Below are 20,053 nucleotides of genomic sequence, written 5' to 3' on the forward strand. Positions count from 1 at the left end.
GAATCTTGTCTACAGCTGCTGTGGAGAGCCTTTATTGCGAAAGGTGACGGAGAAAAAGTGAAGAACTTACTTAATGAGTACATAAGTAGTGAGAATAGAAGACAGACCAGGAACAGTGACTTTAACTCAGTTCCTTGAACCCTGGAGGTACTTTAAGTATATCCCTGAGCTGATCCCTGTTGAACAAATAATGTGAGTATATCTTTGAGTTTTATTAATGGGGCTTACACATGTGTTCAATCAAAATGTATAATAAAAGCTCAGCTGAACTGGGGCTCTGGGTTTGCTTTTTAGGTCATGGATAATGGTATTTGTCCAGCTTGTCCTGATAGGTACAGAGAAAAGCTCTCTATGTGTTCAAAGTAGTACTATACATGCTTAAAAATATTAAAGGGAAAAGACAAAGTGTATTTCTCCCTCTTGGATTCCCTGGAGATGCCTGTCTTATTTGGCTGATGGTTTGCCATCCTTGCTGGTGCTTCTCAGTGCATCAACTTGCCGTATGGGGCTGCTTAAATGACCTCTGACTTGCTTTCTCTTTTAAGCTCTAACATCTTCACACAAGGATGCCCTATTTCCAGCTTTTGGTCCAAGCTGTGGTAGGAAGTGACATTTCACTGGGGTTGCTGCGAAGCCACCACTGGCTTATGGGGTCTGCCTAAAACCGGAGCAGAATAATGCTGCTTATCCTAGAACTGTAAACTCTTGCTAATGTCCCAGGAAATGAACCAAGGAGACATCTCCCCATAGCTGTAAAAACCAGCAAACCCCAAACTAAGGCAGCTATCTCAAGCTTTTTGATGCTACTGCAAGGGCTTAGAGTGTCACTGTTGGGGCAAACAAACACAATGAGCTTCCCACTAGGGCATCTGCACTGTAGGTATGGCCTTAGTTTCTTCATTCCCCACCCACCTGCATGCAAGGGAGAGAAAAGGGGGATAAAAGAGGGAGGAAGTCTCATACACCTTCCAAATCTCTGCTAGGAGACTAGCAGAACCTAAACACTGATGAGAGCTTAATATGGCTTTTCAGTTCTGGCTAGGACAGAAGATGCTATGGATCAATACCATAATCAGATATTCACCACTTTAGATATTGCTGTGCAAGCTCCAGGGATTGCTCGTGTATCTCTTACTTAATGGAATTATTTATGTATCTTGAGGTACGTACAAACCTTTTTCTGCCACAGCAATTAGTTAACCAGCCAAAAAGCTGATGTAAATGGCAGCCAGCTAAGACCAGAAATCAGTGTGCAGCAGTGGCCTTTATCAGCAGCCGAGAAAGTTGGGGCTGTTCAGCCTGGAGAAGAGAAGGCTGCGTGGAGACCTCATAGCAGCCTTCCAGTATCTGAAGGGGGCCTGTAGGGATGCTGGGGAGGGACTCTTCATTAGGGACTGTAGTGATAGGACAAGGGGTAACGGGTTAAAACTTAAACAGGGGAAGTTTAGGCTGGATATAAGGAGGAAATTCTTTCCTGTGAGGGTGGTGAGGCACTGGAATGGGTTGCCCAGGGAGGTTGTGAATGCTCCATCCCTGGCAGTGCTCAAGGCCAGGTTGGACAAGGCCTTGGGTGCCATGGTTTAGTGTGAGGTGTCCCTGCCCATGGCAGGGGGGTTGGAACTGGATGTTCTTAAGGTCCTTTCCAACCCTAACAATTCTATGATTCTATGATCATGCACCTTTATTGCTGGCTCTGATGGAGCTGTGCCAAGGCTTCCTCCAAGACTTGTTGGACAGGCTGGAGGGATACTCTACACCAAGTCTCTACAAGCTCACCCAAGAGTGATGTGGCAAGAGGTATCCTGGCTCTGCCTCTTTCCAGCAGCAGAAGGAAGTGATTTCAGAGTTCCTCCTTTGAGTTCATGCCACACAAACATGGATATTTCTTCTGGTAAACAAAGAATGTGTGAAGCTTACTTCACCTTGGTAAATACAGTGTCAGCATAAGTAAGCCTGATGCTCGTGCAGAGTTCATGACTTTGAGAGGCTGGTCTAGCAGCTGGGGAGCTACTGATAACCACAACCTGTTTTTAGAGTTTTGGCCTCTGCAAATAAAGGTGGTAGCATTAACTCCATCAAGGCTGATAGAGCAGCACAACAGTACAGATGTCGATGAGATCAGTGGATACTGGACCAAAAGCAAAAGGCTGACATACAAGATCCTTTTCTAAATGAAGGAAAGGCAATAAATCCTGAAAGTGTTAATGCTGACTGCACTAGCATGTGGACAAGCCTGGGACAGCAGAAACTTGTCCTCCCAGCACTCACCTTGGGAGAGTGTCTTGATTAGGATTCTGCCTCTCCACCAAAGGGTCTTTCCTGCTTAGGTTTTTACTTTCTGGCAGTTGAATGGTATAACTAAATGATAGTTGTAGGCCACTTCCAACTGAAATATTCTGTTTCCTAACCCCTTTCTGTTCTGTTTTCTAACACTTCCCTTCTCTGAACTTAAGTGAGCCATTTTCACTATGAGGGTGCTGAGGCACTGGCACAGGGTGCCCGGAGAAGCTGTGGCTGCCCCATCCCTGGCAGTGTTCAAGGCCAGGTTGGACACGGGCTTGGAGCAAGCTGCCCTAGTGGAAGGTGTCCCTGCCCGTGGCAGGGGTTGGAACTGGATGGGCTTTAAGGTCCCTTCCAACCCAAACCATTCTAGGATTCTAGCCTGGCTCTATGACACCAATGTGTCAGCAAAAGCACTGGCGTGATGCAGGATCTTCCATGTATAGGCAACCTCTTGGTAGAAGGTCTCCCAGGCTGCTGAAGGCTATGTGCCAATATGCCGAACAATAGGGATAATCAATAAATACTCCAGATGACGATAAGTATACTGGTGGCAAAATGACACTGATGGGTTATGTAATCAAACTGAGTTACTGTCGTATATGCACAATAACAACAAATCCATACTTTATCCCTAAATTATGGAATGAATTGGGTAGCTGGGAACATCTATGGAGTGACTTCTGAATCCAAGTCTGGATTGTGAACACAAAATGCAACTGGGTTAGTTTTACTTAAAGAATGAAAACAAGATGTCACGGCTCACTGTAGCTCATGCAGCAAACCAGGGCTCTTAGTCACTGTCAGTTGTTTTTTCTGGTGGCTGGCAGCTATCACTTGAATTTTTCTAGCTAACTAGATTGAATCCCAAATGTGTGCCCCTAATCCATTCGTTCTGGAGAAGAGACTCAGCTCTTTGTGCATAAAGATGTTTTTTCATCACTGGAAGTTCAGCTTTCCTTCAGGTAACCCCCACTTTGGGATGTCTTTAAACTGTCTCCAAAGCCTTTACATAAAGGCTCAGAGACACTACTTGCTAGTAGTAGCTTTCTTTAAGACTGTGTATCCAATGTTTTACTATTGGTTTGATGTCTGGGGGCAGCTTTGCTAGTTTTCTTTTCCTGAAGATGAATCAGGTCATCCAAACCAGACATTACCATGAGGATGAAGTCTTCTGTAAACAGAATTATGTTTAATGGTCCCACATCCAAGTGGTACTCAGCACTGTTGCATTTATGAAGTATAGCGCAGACTTCCTAATAATTTGATTAATAGTAAGATGGTTTGATGCTTTTAGCCTCTGTGTAAGAGCAGGGAGCTGCTGCCCTGCCATTTCTATTGTCAGCTGTTAGTCTGTGTTCACCACTCCTGGAGCGCAGTGAAGTTTTGCATAAGGCTTCTGTTTTTCTGAAGATCAACTAATGCAATTTGCATGTGTTTCCATTCTTTTTATGTCCTGGCTTTCTTGGGGGAGGTTGTATGTTTGGGGGAGTATTTTGGTGCATTTTGATTAAAAAAACCTAACAAGCAAGTGTTTGACAAACTGACCCTTGTGCCATCACTGCTTCCTCTTAGGAGGTTTTCAGTAGTGGTCCGATAGCATTAAAGCTGGAGACGAAGGAAGACAATATGGCCCCAATGAAAACTAATTGGAAAAACTCCCACAAACTTCAGCAGAATCGGGATTTAATCCCTGCTATTTTACAGTGAAGCAAAACTACACGGGAGAGAAGCCTTAAAAAAAAAATCATTAGCAAACAGTTGAGATCTCGCATGTTGAATGTATTTAATTAGAAGGATTTTTCCAGTATCTCTAGAGAATTTAGGGACATTCAGTGGGACCTTCTTTTCTGTTTGGAAAATACTTTGCCCATTGTGGGCACTAGGAGAGGAAAAAATTGAAATAAGCTGTCTCCAGTTGCAGTTGGAAATGTAATACAATGGGAGCGGGCTGAGACCCACAGGGAAGCCAGTGGCAGCACTCCCATTGACCTTAATGGGAGCTGGACCACATCCCACATGGCCTCGGAGACATTTGTGGGAAAAAAAAGTCTACTGTAAAACTGAAAGATGAGAATGAAGAAACACATGAATTTCAAAACTCTCTGGCTCAAAGAGGGTCAGCGTCAGAACCCACTGAAGCAAACACGGAGGCAACGGTCAAGCTGACTTTGTTTGACTCGGTTGCGTCCCTCTTTGTTCTACGGAAGATCTTCTCTGTTTCTTAGCTACTACTCTTAGGATATACCTGTCCATGATGCAGATAATGTATGCTGGCAACGCTTCTCCTTTGTGTAATTGGATTTTATCCAAAACCCTGGGAAACACTCATGTGTTGGAAGGCTTGTGACCTCCACTCTGGCAGTTCCCTACCTATTGATCCTCAGCGGTGTCTCCCATGGGATCAGCCCATGGTGATGTAAGACCTGTGAGAAAGAGCTGGGTCACCTTGTAGCCTGGGAAAGGCTGGCAAAAAGGGGTCTTAGGGAGATGAGGTCTCAGTTACTGCAAGGTGAGGTGGACCATGGTGGTATACAAACGGTGCCATCTCACTGGCAGGAAAATGAGGAGGAATTTTCATTAGAGAGAAAATATTTTCTGGGTTTGAAATGCAGCTGAGGAAAAGCATAATATAGAAAAGGCATCCGTGTAGAGGAAAAAGGAACACCTGAAGAACTGCAAAAAGGTGAAAATGTCTTTTGCATCAACAGTTCAGGACAGCAAAGCCTTCAAGCTGCTATTGCCTGCTTGCTATTTTGTGAGATGATGGGAGATCTCCATTGTGGTTCAGCTCCCAGCGATGAGGTGTCTGATGCACAAGTGTGGGCAATGGAGAGCTAGACAGTATGAACACAGTCCCTCATCTTGGGTACCAGAATGAGCTTTGCTCCATGTTTCTCCAAGGGCATCAGTTCTCCAAACTACGTGAAAAAGTTTCTAGAGCATTCAACAAAGCAGAGCTCACTCACACCAGCTTTGGAGGAGATCAGGAGGGTCCTCACCCCCAAACCGCGCTCAGATAGGCAAAGACCCATTAAGGCACAGCAACACACAGAAAGAACCCAGCTCCCAAGAAAAGGGCTGCTTGCGCTTCCAGAAGAACTTGCTAGAAGCCATAACGCATCTTGGAAGGAACGGGGATCGTGTTTCAGCCTTGGATTTCAGGCACACGTTGTGACAGCCCGCGGCAGACATGCCAGGAACTTCATTCCGTAAATCACATTTCTTGCAAAGGAGGCCTCTGTGCTCAGTAGTAGTAGCATTTGTTTCTTCTTTTTCTTGGCTGCTTTGCTTGGAAGTAGTGTAAAGACTTAACCCTGGTGAGAAGGACCTGCAGAGAAATAATGGAGTATGTGAGAGCTCCGGCTTTTGCCTTGTTAAATGAAACTCAGTCTATATAAACACCCTTGAAAAAACCCTCTGGTAATGCTGCAAACACAGGATTCAGCAGCGGGCTGTTTTCATTTAGCTTTTTGGCAGCATTTTTAACAAGAATATGCTTTTTTGCGACTTTCAAACCAGACACATCATCTTGGATGAGCTATAATGGTAATAAAAGCATTGCAAATATCTCTATTTCTAACCCAGGTTTTGCTGGAAACATCTTACTACTTAGAGGAGAAATAGAGCCTTAGTGCACCGAGCGTAACAACTCGCTTAGAAGTGAGCCTGTAGTGAAGCATATTCCTGTCTTTACTCGCACTCCACCTTTACTCTTAGTGTTCCCCCTTTGGTTTGCTCACACCATCTTGTTATGGGTGGTTTTCCTTTCATCTAGCCACAGCGCAGAAACTTCAGAAGCTAGTGATCTGAGGTACCTTGCCTTTTCCCTCTGAAGTATGTGTTTGGTGTAATGATGTTTCATATACACCAGGGCTAGCATCTCTGCAATGATCTGTTTGTAGGGCAAAGTCTGCTCAGTTGGTTTCTGAGTTTGAGGAAGATCTTTGCCCGCAGGCAAGAAGATGCTCCAGTCTGGAGCAAGGTCTGCTTTGAACACTTCTGAATAAATATTTTGCATAAAGATGTATACATGGGGCTATGATGTTCATCATAACTATAGTGGTGACCCTAAAGAAAAGAATGTAGAATATATCAGTGGAGATGGTCATCATACAAAGGTTTTAATTAGCTAAAGCACCCACTGATTTGTGGAACAGAGGCAAGCAGCTGCAATTCAAAGTGTCTGCCTTTACCAGAGATACTGAACCCTGTCACCAGCCCTCACAGGCACCATTCTCTATGTATCTAGCTGCAGCCTGAGGTTAGGGAAGAGTTCTCCCTCACTACCACCTATGAGGATATTTCAGAGTCTTTGTCAATAGCTAGAAACTTTCTAACTTCAAGCTAACTTCTACATTGTCTTGTCATTGCCAGCTGCTAAGCTTGGCATAAGTTGCCATTGTTAATCTTGAGCAGCAGAACTCTTATTACAATGAATTACAGCCTGCTTTTTTATTCTGTTCTTCCAAAATGGACATGCCCTTCTTCGTCTGTTTAAACGGTCCTTTCCAATCTTATGCTATCAGCAAAATCAATCAACACGCTTTTATTTCCCATGCCAGGAATATTAATGAAAACATATAATATATTCAGCCCCATGATCAAGATTCTAGGAGCTCTCCTCTTTCAGTTCCCCTTGCAGCCTTACTGAGAATTTCCCTCTGCCTCTCTTTTGGAAGCCCCCCAAAACCTGATGGATGAGACTGCTGGCTGTTCACCAAGCCATCCCTGGTGCCTTGTGCCCTTGTAGGCTGCTGGTTACTGAGCATCCTGCTGAAAGGTAGTAACAGTGGGTCACCAGGCTCGAAACAGTCAAGGGGTTGATTCTTGCTTCAAGTATTTTGCTCTAGAAAATAGAATAAGAATGTAAAGAATCCCCCCCAAAAGTCATATTTTCCATACTGAGTACTCTTTTAGTATAGAAATGAGGACTATACCCACCTGTTGACTTCAGAGGCTATGCCTAAAAAGTCCTGAAGGCAGTCTGGAAACAAGTGAAGGTAGGAGTGAATGGTGAGATGACTTAGGTAAGCTAAGCTCTGCATTTCCCAGTCTCCTGAGGGGGGCTAAAATATCCTGTAAGCCTCTTCAACCCTTTGACACACAAGAAACAGGTTCATCCATAGGCCAAGAAGCCCGTCTTTTTAACATAAAGATGACCAGAAAACGCAGAACGCTTGAAGCTGGGGCTGTCTCAGAGTCAAAAACCACATCTTAATAATGAAGATTTCAGTGTGAAAATAAATTGCCTTTTGCACAGAATTGTTGGTTTCTTAAGAATCATAGGTAACTGGATGCTTATCACCAACAGCCCTCCAGGACCTTGTTGATTTGATTAAAACATAGGCTTGCTGCCCATGAAGGTATAGATATGGTAGGTCATCACCGTGCCAGTACAGCTTTTTTCCTTTGAAAATGTGGTATCTGCACAAAGGAGCTTGCCCTGCTTTGGAGCAGAGCTTCCCTCTGAGGATGCCAATTGCACCATTGTGCTCTTCATGGATGTAAATTCATCTGCAGCAGCTGCAAATGCAACCACTGTCGACCATAGCAGAAATCAGCACCTCCAAGCTTATTGCATGTTGCCATGCACAAAACCAGAGACCTTGCCATGCTTCTGTCCTCCTTCACCAGGTGAACAGCTATCAAACATCAATGAATCACAGCGGCTGCAGGATATTTGAGTGTCACAACCTGAAGGAGGAGTGAGAGTGTGGTACTACTGTTGTGCTGGTCATCATTTTACCTGTTTCAGTGTGCCATAAGGCATGCAGTGAGTTAACGTCATGCTGTGCTATTGCTTGGAGTTACAAGTAAGCCTCTTTGCATGAACACTGCCCACACAGCAGGGAGAACTGTCAAGCTCCAACATGCCAGAGACACTAAGGCACACCTATTGGAAGGGTGCTTTGCCTCCCCCTTCGCCTTTCCTTGCTTTAGCCCTCTAAAGTTGAATGGAAAATAACAGGTACTGCATTGTTTATTTTCAGGTTTGCTGTGCCAAACACGATAAGCATCCCCTGCACTGTGAAGTGTAGGCAGTCACAGAAACAACTTACACATGTTCCTGCTCATTTGTGATGGCATGGATACGGCCTTTTGCACTTGGGGCTTGTGGCGACCACAGGAGCTGCAGCCTTCTGTGTGCTGTGTGAATATTGCAGTTTAATGATGCTTGATGCAGCACTGTCTATTGTAACATGGGAGATAGGTTAGGAGGCCTCCCGGAGAGATGCCCATGCCCTTCTGCATGAGCTGTGATGATCTGAACACATCACCGGGAGCCAGGACCTGCTGAGTCACAACTTCACCCCAAGAGGAGCTGCTGGGGCTGTTGGCGCTGCTGTGTGTCTGCTTCCATAACCCATTTGTTGCAATCACCTCTCTCTTCTAACCTGTTGGAGTATTTAACTGAAAAATTAATATTCTTACAGTAGTGCTATAGGTGTGTAAGCACAGGCTTTGCAGAGGGAGGTGGGCAGTACCACGGTGCATGAAGATGACTTCTAAGAATAAGGGTTGTACGAGGAGCACTTGTTGCTGGGAATTAGCCCTCAGGGCTGCATCTGGCCCTGGAATGGTGCCATGGCTGGAGAGTGGGAACCAGAGGGAGATGGAGGAGCAGGACCGATGCCTGGCCCCAAAGGCTCTTTCCTGCCTGAAGCCACCAGAAGACCTGGGATGTGCTGTCCCCGTTGTTGGTCATACACCACTGTGGGTGCATGCTAGAAACATGCTCCCACCGCACTGATCACGCTTTATTTTCTTTCAGATGTCAAATTCATCTACACAAAAGGTTGGATAACCAACCTTAATTTAGGCTACTCAGGAAATTCCTCTTGTAAATTTACACTCAGTTTACCGGCTATTCCATGCGAACTCTCTCTGGCAGTATGCACATCATCCCCTGCTTCTCTGTGTGGACAAACCACCAGTGCAAGGGTACTGGTGTGGGGAAAGGGCTCTTTAATGAAGCAAAGTTATAATGAGGTTCTGCGGCTGAAAGCTGAAGCTGAAGAATTCAGGCCAGTAACAAGGTGTGCATTCTTGGCCACTGGAGAATTTAATATCTACAACAATTTGCCTAGGGACATGATGAATTCTCTCTTTGAAAACTTAAATTAAGATGGGGTTGGGGTGGTTTTTTTATTCCTAAACCATCTGGTTCAACCAGAAGTTATGGTCCTGATGCTGGAGGTACTGAGAGCAAGTCTATGACCCAGGTGATGGAACAGTTCAGACCAGACCCTGCAAGTCTCCACTTGGGTGGAATAAAGTGTTTTGAATGGTGTATTAAAGCATTGCTTACCCTCCTCTTTTGAATCTTAACCTGCCCTGCATGAAGAAAAGGGGGGAAAAAATGAGAACAAATGACATTTCCCAAATTTTCTTCTGTGATGTAGTTTTACCTTTATATCTATTCCTCCAATGACATGAAATGTCCTTGGCCTAAAAGGAATCAGAACACCTTTTTAGGGCTTTCTGATCTCTTTTCTTGTCCTGGGGAATGGGTTACTGCCTGCCTGCCTGCTAGAATACCAGCACTAAGGCATAATTCACCAGGAAATACCCCAGGCCAAGTAATGAACTGCACAGTACAGCAACCCTCTTTCTACTCATTTTCCTGCAAAAACAATCCCTGTGCTTACATATTTAAGGAATGCAAAATAAAGTGGTGGTAGTGACTTGGAGCTATTAAGTATATTTTTCTACTCTTCCCCTTAGTATAATGCTGCATAGAGGGGAGTCTTACAAAAGCCCCTGTATTTGGCAGGGCACAGACCTCCCTGGCTGGAGCAGAACCGCTCCTACTCCTGCCTTGTAGAGGAGCTGTAGCTGCAACGCAGTGACATCCAAACCACTGCTACCTGCCCCGATGGCCCCTGAATCCACAATCCCCTGCAGATGAGCTGGGACAAGTATGGGCATGGAAAATGTTTGCTACACCCCTGGAAACACCTCAGCTGGCAGGAACTAACAGAGCTGTTACCACAGCTGTGCTGAGCAGTTAGTAGCAGGTTTTTGGTGAGAAGGAAGAAAAAGGCAAGTAAAAAGAGGAACTTTGTTTGATATAGTCCCATAGAATCAACCTCTGCAACCCAAGAGTACCCTACATACCCTTCCAGCACAGTATAGATCTACTAAATTGGTATGGTAATAATGATCTACGTTAACCCTTGTACTTATTTTGGCAGTTTTATACAAGAACCCTGAAGAAAAAGGGAAAGAAATGCGTATATTTAAGGTCTACTAATTCTTCTCTGATGCTAATGATAATGGTGAATGAGTGTCTACAAGGAGTGCCAAACTCAATTGTGTTGTATGTGAAAAATGAGTCTTCTCGTACTACTCTGGAATTGGTAGGCAAGCAAGAAAGTGCTTTTTGGGGAAATCAGTGCAGACATTCCAGTATTTCCCATGATTTTTACATGTAAATATATTCAGTCCGCTGGTCTGATGAACCCTCACAGTGTCCCTGCAACTACATCAGTCAGGCTCCCTCTCCTGTGGTTTAGGAAAGCATTCTAATAAATGCTGCTAGTTATTTTAACTTGTTTTACTGTGAGCAGAGCAGGGATAGAGGAGAACTGATTTACCAATTTGCTTCATGTGAAGCTCTTGTGGAAAGCAGGTAATGCCCAAGGGATCAAATACTGGGAAATGATTCTTTGATTTGTCGTTATGCTAAAGCATCCTTTTGCTAAATCCATCCTTTTGCCAATGCTAAATTATTCTTTATTGTGTATAATGCAGCTTCACAAATTTGTATTATTTCTTTTTAGCTTCTTGCCCAGTATCTATTGAAAGTAACAGAGAAAAATGATGGTTTTGTTGCAATAATGGCACACGCTGGGGGGGGGAAACTAGATTTTTCATTTTTGAATGAAAAAAGAACACTTTAGGGGAAAACTGCATAGATTTATCTGCTGGTGTTTACTGAAAATAGACAGAAAGGTTTTCCCTTACAGAAGTTCCCTTTACTGGCAATGATGCGCAGACCTGAGCTCTATTGGGTTGTGAGCTGGGAAAGCTCTTATGTTCTTCTGCCTTCATGGCTTTCAGCAGCAAGGATGTGCAGGGTGACATTTTAAGGTTGTAGCTTGCCAGGGTACTATATACTGCATTGGGAAGAATACACTTTGGACAGGCAAGGCAGAGAGATTTACACAAGGAATTTCAAAGCATGCAGCTGAGAACTACACGTAGGTAATTTTTGCTGGGCAGATGTTCCTTCATTGGTCTGAGACACACACTGCATTTTAAAGTGCTTTGTGCTGTTTGTCCAGTACAGTATTTAACAGAACAAACAGTTAATCTTTGGTGTCCTAGCCTTGACTCTGCCTCTGCTCCTCAGGCTTGTACTTACTCTAGAGCTAAATGTTTCTGCTGACAAATTTGCAGTGATTTTTCATATTGTTCGTGTGGTCTGGCACATTTCTACAAGGAAAACAAATACTGATACCAAAAAGGGGGGTATTCATCTGAGGAGAAAGGTGGTGGCTATTTGGGTGTACCTTCCATTGGAAGAAGAAGCTCATTCTTATGTTTAAAATGAAAGGTTTTATTGACTCCAAGAGGAAAGAAGAAACACCTTTTCAACAAGTGAGCAGACCATAAGCTCCTGAAGATATGTGATAGTCTGTATGTTTATACTCCTTCACAGAGCAGAGCTGGAACCAAACAATATGAATAAAGACCATCAGGAAACTTCCAGTAGGTGAGGCACATGTGCAAGGGTCAGAAACCCTCATCATGGACAAATTAGATGGTATTGCCAACTAGAAATGAACCAAAAGTGTTATTAGCATACAATTATTTCTTCCTTCTGCTGCTCTTCTGATGAAAGAATTTCCTATTTCAGGTTTTAATTCAGCAGTTAGTAAAATATCCAGGTTTTAACCAGTGCTGACATGTAGAGGATGACAATCAACTGGGGCATCAGGTGTCACCCTTTTGGGATGTAGGAACATTGCATATTACCTATCCATGCATTGGTGTTAAATGTGATTACCTATCCATGCACTGTTAACACTATCATAGAATCACAGAATCGTAGATGTGATATATAGATCATAGACCATTAAATGTGATATTGTAAGAGTAAAGGGAGAAAAAGCCTTGAGGTTCTTCCTAGCAAATAGGGTCCGCTTCCATAACCCATGCTTGGTAGAAGCCCGCACAACCAAGTGTGTATGACCGCATCTCACCCTAGCACGATGATGCTCTGAATGGAAAACTGATCTCGGTGAGATTAGCTGCATGAAAGCAGTACCCAGCCCTCACACACAAATAATTTCCACTGCTTATCTGCAAAGCCCTGCTGTGGTGTGGGAGAACCGAAGTCAAATATTACACTTTAAAGGACAATTACGTGTCCTTCGCTTCCTCAAGCCTCTCGAAAGCCAAATAGCGCTATCTAATCTAAACCACCCCGGCTCTTCTCCATCCCCTCAGACACATGCTGTGCATTACATTTCTGCAGAAATTCATTGCAGTCTGGTTCAGCAATGCCTTTGAAGTCCTTGGGAGCTTATCTGTACTCCAGCAAGCCAGGGTGTGTTCCCGGCCAGCTTGCAGGCGACCGTAAAGCACAGATTTATCCCAGAGGCCACAGGTGCCTCTCGGGGGATTTGTTTTTTCCTGCACATCAAGAAATCTCCAGAATTCACCCCAGAATTGTCCCTTGGCCTGAGGTGCTGCTGAGTGGGAATGGGAATGTAGTATGGGATACAGTACAGTGGGCATGGTCCAGGAGAGCTCCAAAACAAAACAAGCTCCAAGAAAGCACTGAAAAACCTCATAGCTGCCTTTTGGTACAATGGAACCACTAGAAACAAAGAGGGACTGGCAGGAGGCATCCATCTGGCTCCCCACCAACCTCCATTAAATCCCAGGGTTTCAGAGCACTGTAGCCCACCAGCATCAACCTTTTCCTCCCCAACTCCATGTCCACTCTCCAGACCCTGCTCTCCCTACCCTCAGGGTCCCACATCCACCCCCATTCTCACCCCTTTCCTGGTAACCATAATTGCCTTCCCTAAAAAAAAAGCTGGAAAATGGTTTTACTGCTACAGGACAAAAGGGGAAAAAAACAGAGTCTGACATTAATCCTGAGATGAAAATGGCTGAGCAAGTATTTATGTTGATTTAAGGCTGCTCTTGCTACATTCTTGAAACTGCTGAGGTTATCTGGTAATCCATCTGAATTGCAGCTTGCGGCATTTAGAGCTAATTTTCAATTGCGCTGCATTTAACTATTCTTTACCTGCTCGTGGTACATGTGGAAAACTGTACATTGGGTTTTGGAGCCCCTAACCTGGGGCTGTGCCTGCATCAGAAAATGGAGATGAGAAATTTGGGGGGCTTTTGACTGTTCAAGGCTGCTTTTCCAGTGCTGGGTTTTGGCTGGAGGAGGGATGCAATTGAGCAGCGCTGTCTGTTTATTTTCTGACTGTTTTGAGTGAACGCACGTCTCCATAGATGTTTAGAGAGCAGCAGCACTGGAGATGAGGTTTATTTATTCACAAGATATGTATCATGCAAACAGCTGTGAACTGCTTCTCCTCACAGCTCTGTTGGTGCGGTTCGACTCCCACCCCAGCAGACCACCCGAGGGAGCAGAGGTCTGCATCGCCTGGGGGCTGCTGCTTCTTCTACAGCAAGGATCATAGTGCTGGGCTTAGCAGCTCCTGGGGCTGGAGCTCTCTGCAGCAGGGTGAAAAGTGGCTGAAAAGCTGGATATGACCTGGCAGTGTGTGCTCACAGCCCAGAAAGCAACCGTATCCTGGGCTGCATCAAAAGGAGCGTGACCAGCAGGTCGAAGGAGGTGATCCTGCCCCTCTACTCTGCTCTTGTGAGACCTCACCTGGAGCATTGTGTGCAGTTCTGGTGTCCTCAGCATAAAAAGGACATGGAACTGTTGGAACAAGTCCAGAGGAGGCCACGAGGATGATCAGGGACTGGAGCACCTCCTGTATGAAGACAGGCTGAGAAAGTTGGGGCTGTTCAGCCTGGAGAAGAGAAGGCTGCGTGGAGACCTCATAGCAGCCTTCCAGTATCTGAAGGGGGCCTGTAGGGATGCTGGGGAGGGACTCTTCATTAGGGACTGTAGTGATAGGACAAGGGGTGATGGGTTAAAACTTAAACAGGGGAAGTTTCGATTGGATATAAGGAGGAAATTCTTTCCTGTGAGGGTGGTGAGGCACTGGAATGGGTTGCCCAGGGAGGTTGTGAATGCTCCATCCCTGGTGGTGTTCAGGCACAGGTTGGAGTAATGGTTTTAAACTAAAAGAAGGTAGATTAAGACTAGGTATAAGGATTTAATATTTTATGATGAGGATGGTGAAACACTGGAAGAAGTTTGCTGAAGAGGTGGTAGATGCCCCATCCCTGGAAATGTTCGAGGTCAGGTTGGACTGGGCTTGGAGCAACCTGATCTAGTTGAAGATATCCCTGCCCATGGCACAGGGTTTGGACTAGGTGACCTTTAAAGGTCTCTTTCAACACAAACCATGGTCATGTGGATTTTGGAAGACTTTTTCCTCTGGTGAAGTTAATTTCCTTCTCCCATCATTCTGTCTGTAATGAGAAGAGCTCCAAATGGGTGACAGATTTGTCAGATTTTTGGATGCAAGGCATTAGCAGGAATTTTCTCCTGGGCCCTTTTGGTGATCTCAGCATCCAAGAAAAAGAAGCCTCAGTATTAAACCCTGGATATGGCATATCCAAGGACCAGACACATTTTCCTGGAGGACTAAGCAAGTGGATATCTCTAACCAGACAGAATCACAGCATGATTTTCCTGTGTGATCTATTACAAATAACTTCCTGAGGAAGGTGGGGGTTAACCCCATTTTTCACATCCCTTTGGAAAATGCTCCTGGTCTGCTCCTTACCCCCAAACCAGCAGAAACCTGGAGGTCAGAGGCAGACTAGGGTATGCACACAGAAACCTTGTATTTCCACATCATGTCTGGGCTCCATCACAGTTTTAGTGGGGCTTTAGCTCCATAGGAGTGCCTGACACCCCTCCCTCGGCTTCTTTTCCCTGCCTCTCCCCATCCCAGGGAGCCCACTGACCCACCGCAATCACTTGTGGTTACTGCTGCCTGTTTGTTTGTGGAGGCAGGGTTTGGCAGTGTGTTCTTTCTTATCTGTAAATGGTATTTTTCCCATTGAGCACAATTGCAAATGCAGCTCCTTCGCTTTCAGCTCCATTTTTCACCTCTCGCTTTGCCTCCCACTCCCTCTTGGATGCACATTGGAGATCACAGTAGTTTCTGTTTAAAATGCTTCTGTGTTCTCCAGCATTTAATGGGGAGCCTGTTGCTACACGCTGAGCAGGGTGGGACTGACGAGTCCTTTATTCCTTTTTCCCCTCAGAAAGTAGGTTGCTGAATGTAAGGCTTCAGGGAATAAAATTTACCGGAGAGAAATTGCTGGCTATGTTTTTAATGCAGAGCTACCTCGCTGGCCAACACGGTGTTTTACCCATTGCATGCCATGAAAAGCTCCTATTAGTGCTAACGTCGCTGGAGGTTCAATGTTTCTCCATTCCTGACTCCTCACTACGTCTTTCTTGTCTTCTGCGGTGAAAATGAAACTTGTTGCTTTCAGATTCATTGCTGAATTGCCCTTATTTGCATGTAATGAGGCTGAATATGCCAGTAGAAATCAGAGCCCCCTTTGAAAAGCTTTTTTTAGGGAGATTTATCATCTGTCCTTGATCTTCATGACTGCTCTTTTCAAAGGATATGCAAGGTTTTGGGACACATCCAGCCTGGGGAGCTGAGGAGAGGAGATGGCTTGTGAGAGGCTATTTCTTTTGAGTCCCTAATGGGGGAGGTCTATGAACAGGGTCCTGTGCATCCCAAGCTGGAAGCCAGGACTGCCTGTCTGTGCCTAGAGTGAGGAGCACTGTGTGGGACAGGGGGGTACTCCACACACAGTTTCCTCACAGGAAGCATCGTAGGGGTTTTGCTGGGATGTTTTGGGGTTTTTTTCTTGCCTGGGTTTATACTCTTAGGACCTGATCATCCCAAACAGCCGAGGGCTGGGGCTGGGAAGCACTGCTTGTGCACAGCCAGATGGAAGGCAGCACCAAGCAAGGTCCCCGAGCGTTTCACAACAGAGGGTGCGATGTGGGATAAGCAGCATGATGGCTCCACCAGCATGTGGTCAAAGTGATGCTGGCTGGGATGTGTGATCTGGGACCCAGCCATCACCTTCCCATGGCAGGGCTCGACCCAAAGCCCCATGTGGCTTTCCAAGTCTCCAAGCTCCTGTGCAGCTTGCTCTCAGGCTTTGCACTCACTATTGTATCGGACTGAAGGAGCAACAGCACTAAGGCTTTATAAACCTTGTTTACAACATTCCTCTTGCCCCAGGCGCTCATGGTACCTGATTACCGAATGCAAGGTGGTCAGATAACAGTCCTGTTGGCTCTCCAGGGCTCTCCTCTGCAGATTAAAGGGGCACTATCTCCAGCTAACATTAACAACAAGCAAAAGCCTTTCTGCAGATCCACACAGACCTGCTGTATTCCTCCCACTAGAGGACAGTAGCTGGTGTACGCACACATCAGTAGCAATTTACAACAGAAGCAAGAATAAAACGGCCCTACCCTTCCTGTAGAAACATGTTCCTTTCTAGTGGTTTTCTCATAATGAATCCCAGTGAATATTTAACTAAGTCTCCCCTGTAATCAAGTTTCTGGCCTCCTTACTTGTATCCACAATGTAAAACATTTCCTGATCCATTGCATTCAGCAGCCCTGGGAGTCTCCAGCGATATCTGTTTCTCTGCTCAGTTGACATCAGATGATTGTTACTGGGTTTTTCTCATCCAGCAATCGCTGATACGACCTTTTCTGTCCTCTAAGAGATGGGAAGGGTCTTTAGCACCTCACCTTGGCCATCTAAATCAAGCGCCAGACCTCTTTGAGCTTTAAAATATCGCTGTATAGTCATACATATATGAATATTCATTGATATGTGTATGAATATTCAGTAATGCAAGTCTAGATTTCATGCAAAGTGAGCTCCCCTGTAACCCTCTCTTTAAAACACAAAGGAGTGAAAGAGAAAAGTGTGTTTCTGGGTCTGTGTGAGCAGGGAAAGAGGATGGTTTGGGTCTGCATGGCGACTTGGGAAACCTTGCTAGGGTAAAAACTCTGACTTTTGTTCAAGGAACTCCATATTCCTTAAACAAGCAAATCCCTATTTGTGTTTGGGCTTTACCTGCTTGACCGTTCCGTTCTCATCCCATTTTGTTTGGACTGCAGCTTGTGAACGTGGTTACAGAGTTAGCGAGCAAGGGCTGTTAAACCTTGATGCATCTCTGTTTATGTGGAGGCTTTCTTGGGCACGTCACTGGCTTCTCTCCAAGGCAATCCAGTTTCTCAAGTAAAATTGTGGGTACTTCAAATCACCTGGCAAAGTGGAGGAGGAGGTCATCTTACAGTGGGGACTGATAAAAGACATGGCTTTCACTGAGGGAGATGGGAAACACAGAGGAAGAAGCAAATTCCTGGGAAAACTACAGTAGGAGATAGAGAAGTGGAATTATGTGCAAGGGACAGGGAGAGAAGGAAGAATATGAACTGCTTGTGGAAAGCTGACTTAAAGATGGTTTGAGGGACGAGAAGAATGAGGCAGGGAAATAGTTGTAGGCACTTAGTGCTTTATTACCCGGGGTTGTGGAAAGTAAAATATCCAAAAAAGACTTTTATTTCATGTTTCTGAGCTGCTAGAGGGTGACTGTGCCCGTTTGTGTCCGCAACTGGGCCTCGGAAAGACTGGAAACACAGAGCTTGGCACTGCAGTGAAGGATGTGGGAAGCAGAAGGGGTCTGCTGGGATTCAGTGGCATGGGGTGGCCCGGTCAGAGGACCCTGCCCTGGGCGAACAGATCGCTTCCACTGTGCATCCCTGCCGTGTAGTTTTCTGCCCCTTCCAGGGTTTAAGCTACAACACGAACCCTGGTGTGAGGCCAACTTCACACCTTCTGCTCTGAGGCTGTGCCTGAAAGTAAGAGCTGAACCCTGCGGTGCCACCAGAGAAGCATCTGATCTGATGTAACATTGCAGGGGAAGCTGCCACAACCACCAGTTGGTCTAGTTAGACAACAGGGCTTCAGTAAAACAAACCAGTGGGTATTGATCAACTGGAAGCAGGAATGAGAAGCGTGCAGGCCAACAAGCAAAATACATCCAAGTTCTGTAAGAGAAAGACAAATTGTCTTTGCAGCCTTTGTCTTCTCGGTTTTATAAGTCTGGCTCTGTCTTGCTGTGCCCTGCTCGGTGCTGAAAAGGAGTTTATTCACATGGTTTCTCTGAGGCCTGCTTTAAGGGAGCTCGCTGTTAAAACATCTCCAATGGATACTGCTTTCCACTCCTTTAGAACAGACACTATCCCCCAAGAGCCAGAGGTGCTCTACCAGGACAGCGTGTGACAAATTCTTCATGAGAGAATACATAATAAATTGAGGATTTTCTTTTATTTTGATTATTTAGTATTCAATATTTGCATTATGGAAGTGCCTGGAGGTTCCAGCTGAGATCAGTGTCCTATTGTTCTAAGCCATGCATAAAAACACGGTCAGAGATGAGGAGCTTACCATCTAAATAGATGAACTGGATAAAGGGTGGGAGACAGGAAGCATCTATTATTCTCATTTCATAGCTGGAGAGCTTGGACACAGACAAATTAAGCGCCTTTCCCAGGACTGTGTAGGAAAGCTGATGTAGAAGGGCAGAAAGCATCAGATGTCCAGTACCCCAGTGTAATACCCTGCTCATAACACACCACATTTCCTGTTTAAATACATCCTGCAACAGCGTAATAACAGCAAAAGATGGGGTTTTTTAGTGTTTTCCTTAAGACACACAAAATGAGAGGAGTACCAGAAAGGTTACATGGCTACAAGGCATAACAGTCTGGAGGGACTGTTGATACTCAAATGCCATTAGAAGACACTGACACAACAGGAGTGAAAATCATCTCTTTTTTACCAAGTGCTTGGCCTTACAGCACAAAGCAGTGTCTCTCAGAAGTTTCTGCTGTGCATTATGCAGAGGGAGATTAAAAAATTGATAGACAAAGGCAATTAATTTGCCACTTTCTGCAGCTTAACCAGAATGAGGTTTTTATTGATAAATCCTCAGTAAAATCATCCCTTTAAGTAATAGGAACTTCAGCCCCCCCCCCCCATATATTTTGCTGCAAAAGTACTTGGTAGCCCATCTGCTTTGTACTTTTATGGATAATTCTTGGATCTCCTGGCATTAAAATAAAGAAATTCTTATCTCAGTTTTCAGTTCAACAGCATCTTGAAGTAATCCATGGTGAGGACTAGTGATGGAAGCCTCTCAGTAGAGGTTCTTCTGTTAGAAATGGGTCGTGTTTATAAGAACACAAAGTGACTTTCCCCTAAGACACGGACAAACCTATAGAGCAACTTTGCCTGTCTTGGAGAAGAGAAAGATTTCAGAAGTGGGTTCCTATGATCTGCTTCTTTGGCACCCTAAAATCAAGCTCAAAGCTCTCAGGAAAGGCAGCCATAAATACTTTGGAAACCAGGTAAATATTTTAGCTGCCAGAGTGTGGGTTTAGGCACTTTAGAAGAACTTAAAAGGAAAAATCAATCTTGGACAAGTATTTAATTGCATCCATCATGGTCAAGCAAAAATTCTGGGGCAGGACAAGGGATAACAGGGAAGAAATGCTGCTTCCCAGCATCTTCTGTGGAGAAGCTGAATCCTCAGTGGGGTT

This window comes from Pezoporus wallicus, unplaced genomic scaffold (assembly GCF_028554395.1).
Source record: "Pezoporus wallicus isolate ANWC-B61680 ecotype Strahan unplaced genomic scaffold, APGP_CSIRO_Pwel_v1 contig_8188, whole genome shotgun sequence".
Classification (NCBI taxonomy): Eukaryota; Metazoa; Chordata; class Aves; order Psittaciformes; family Psittacidae; genus Pezoporus; species Pezoporus wallicus.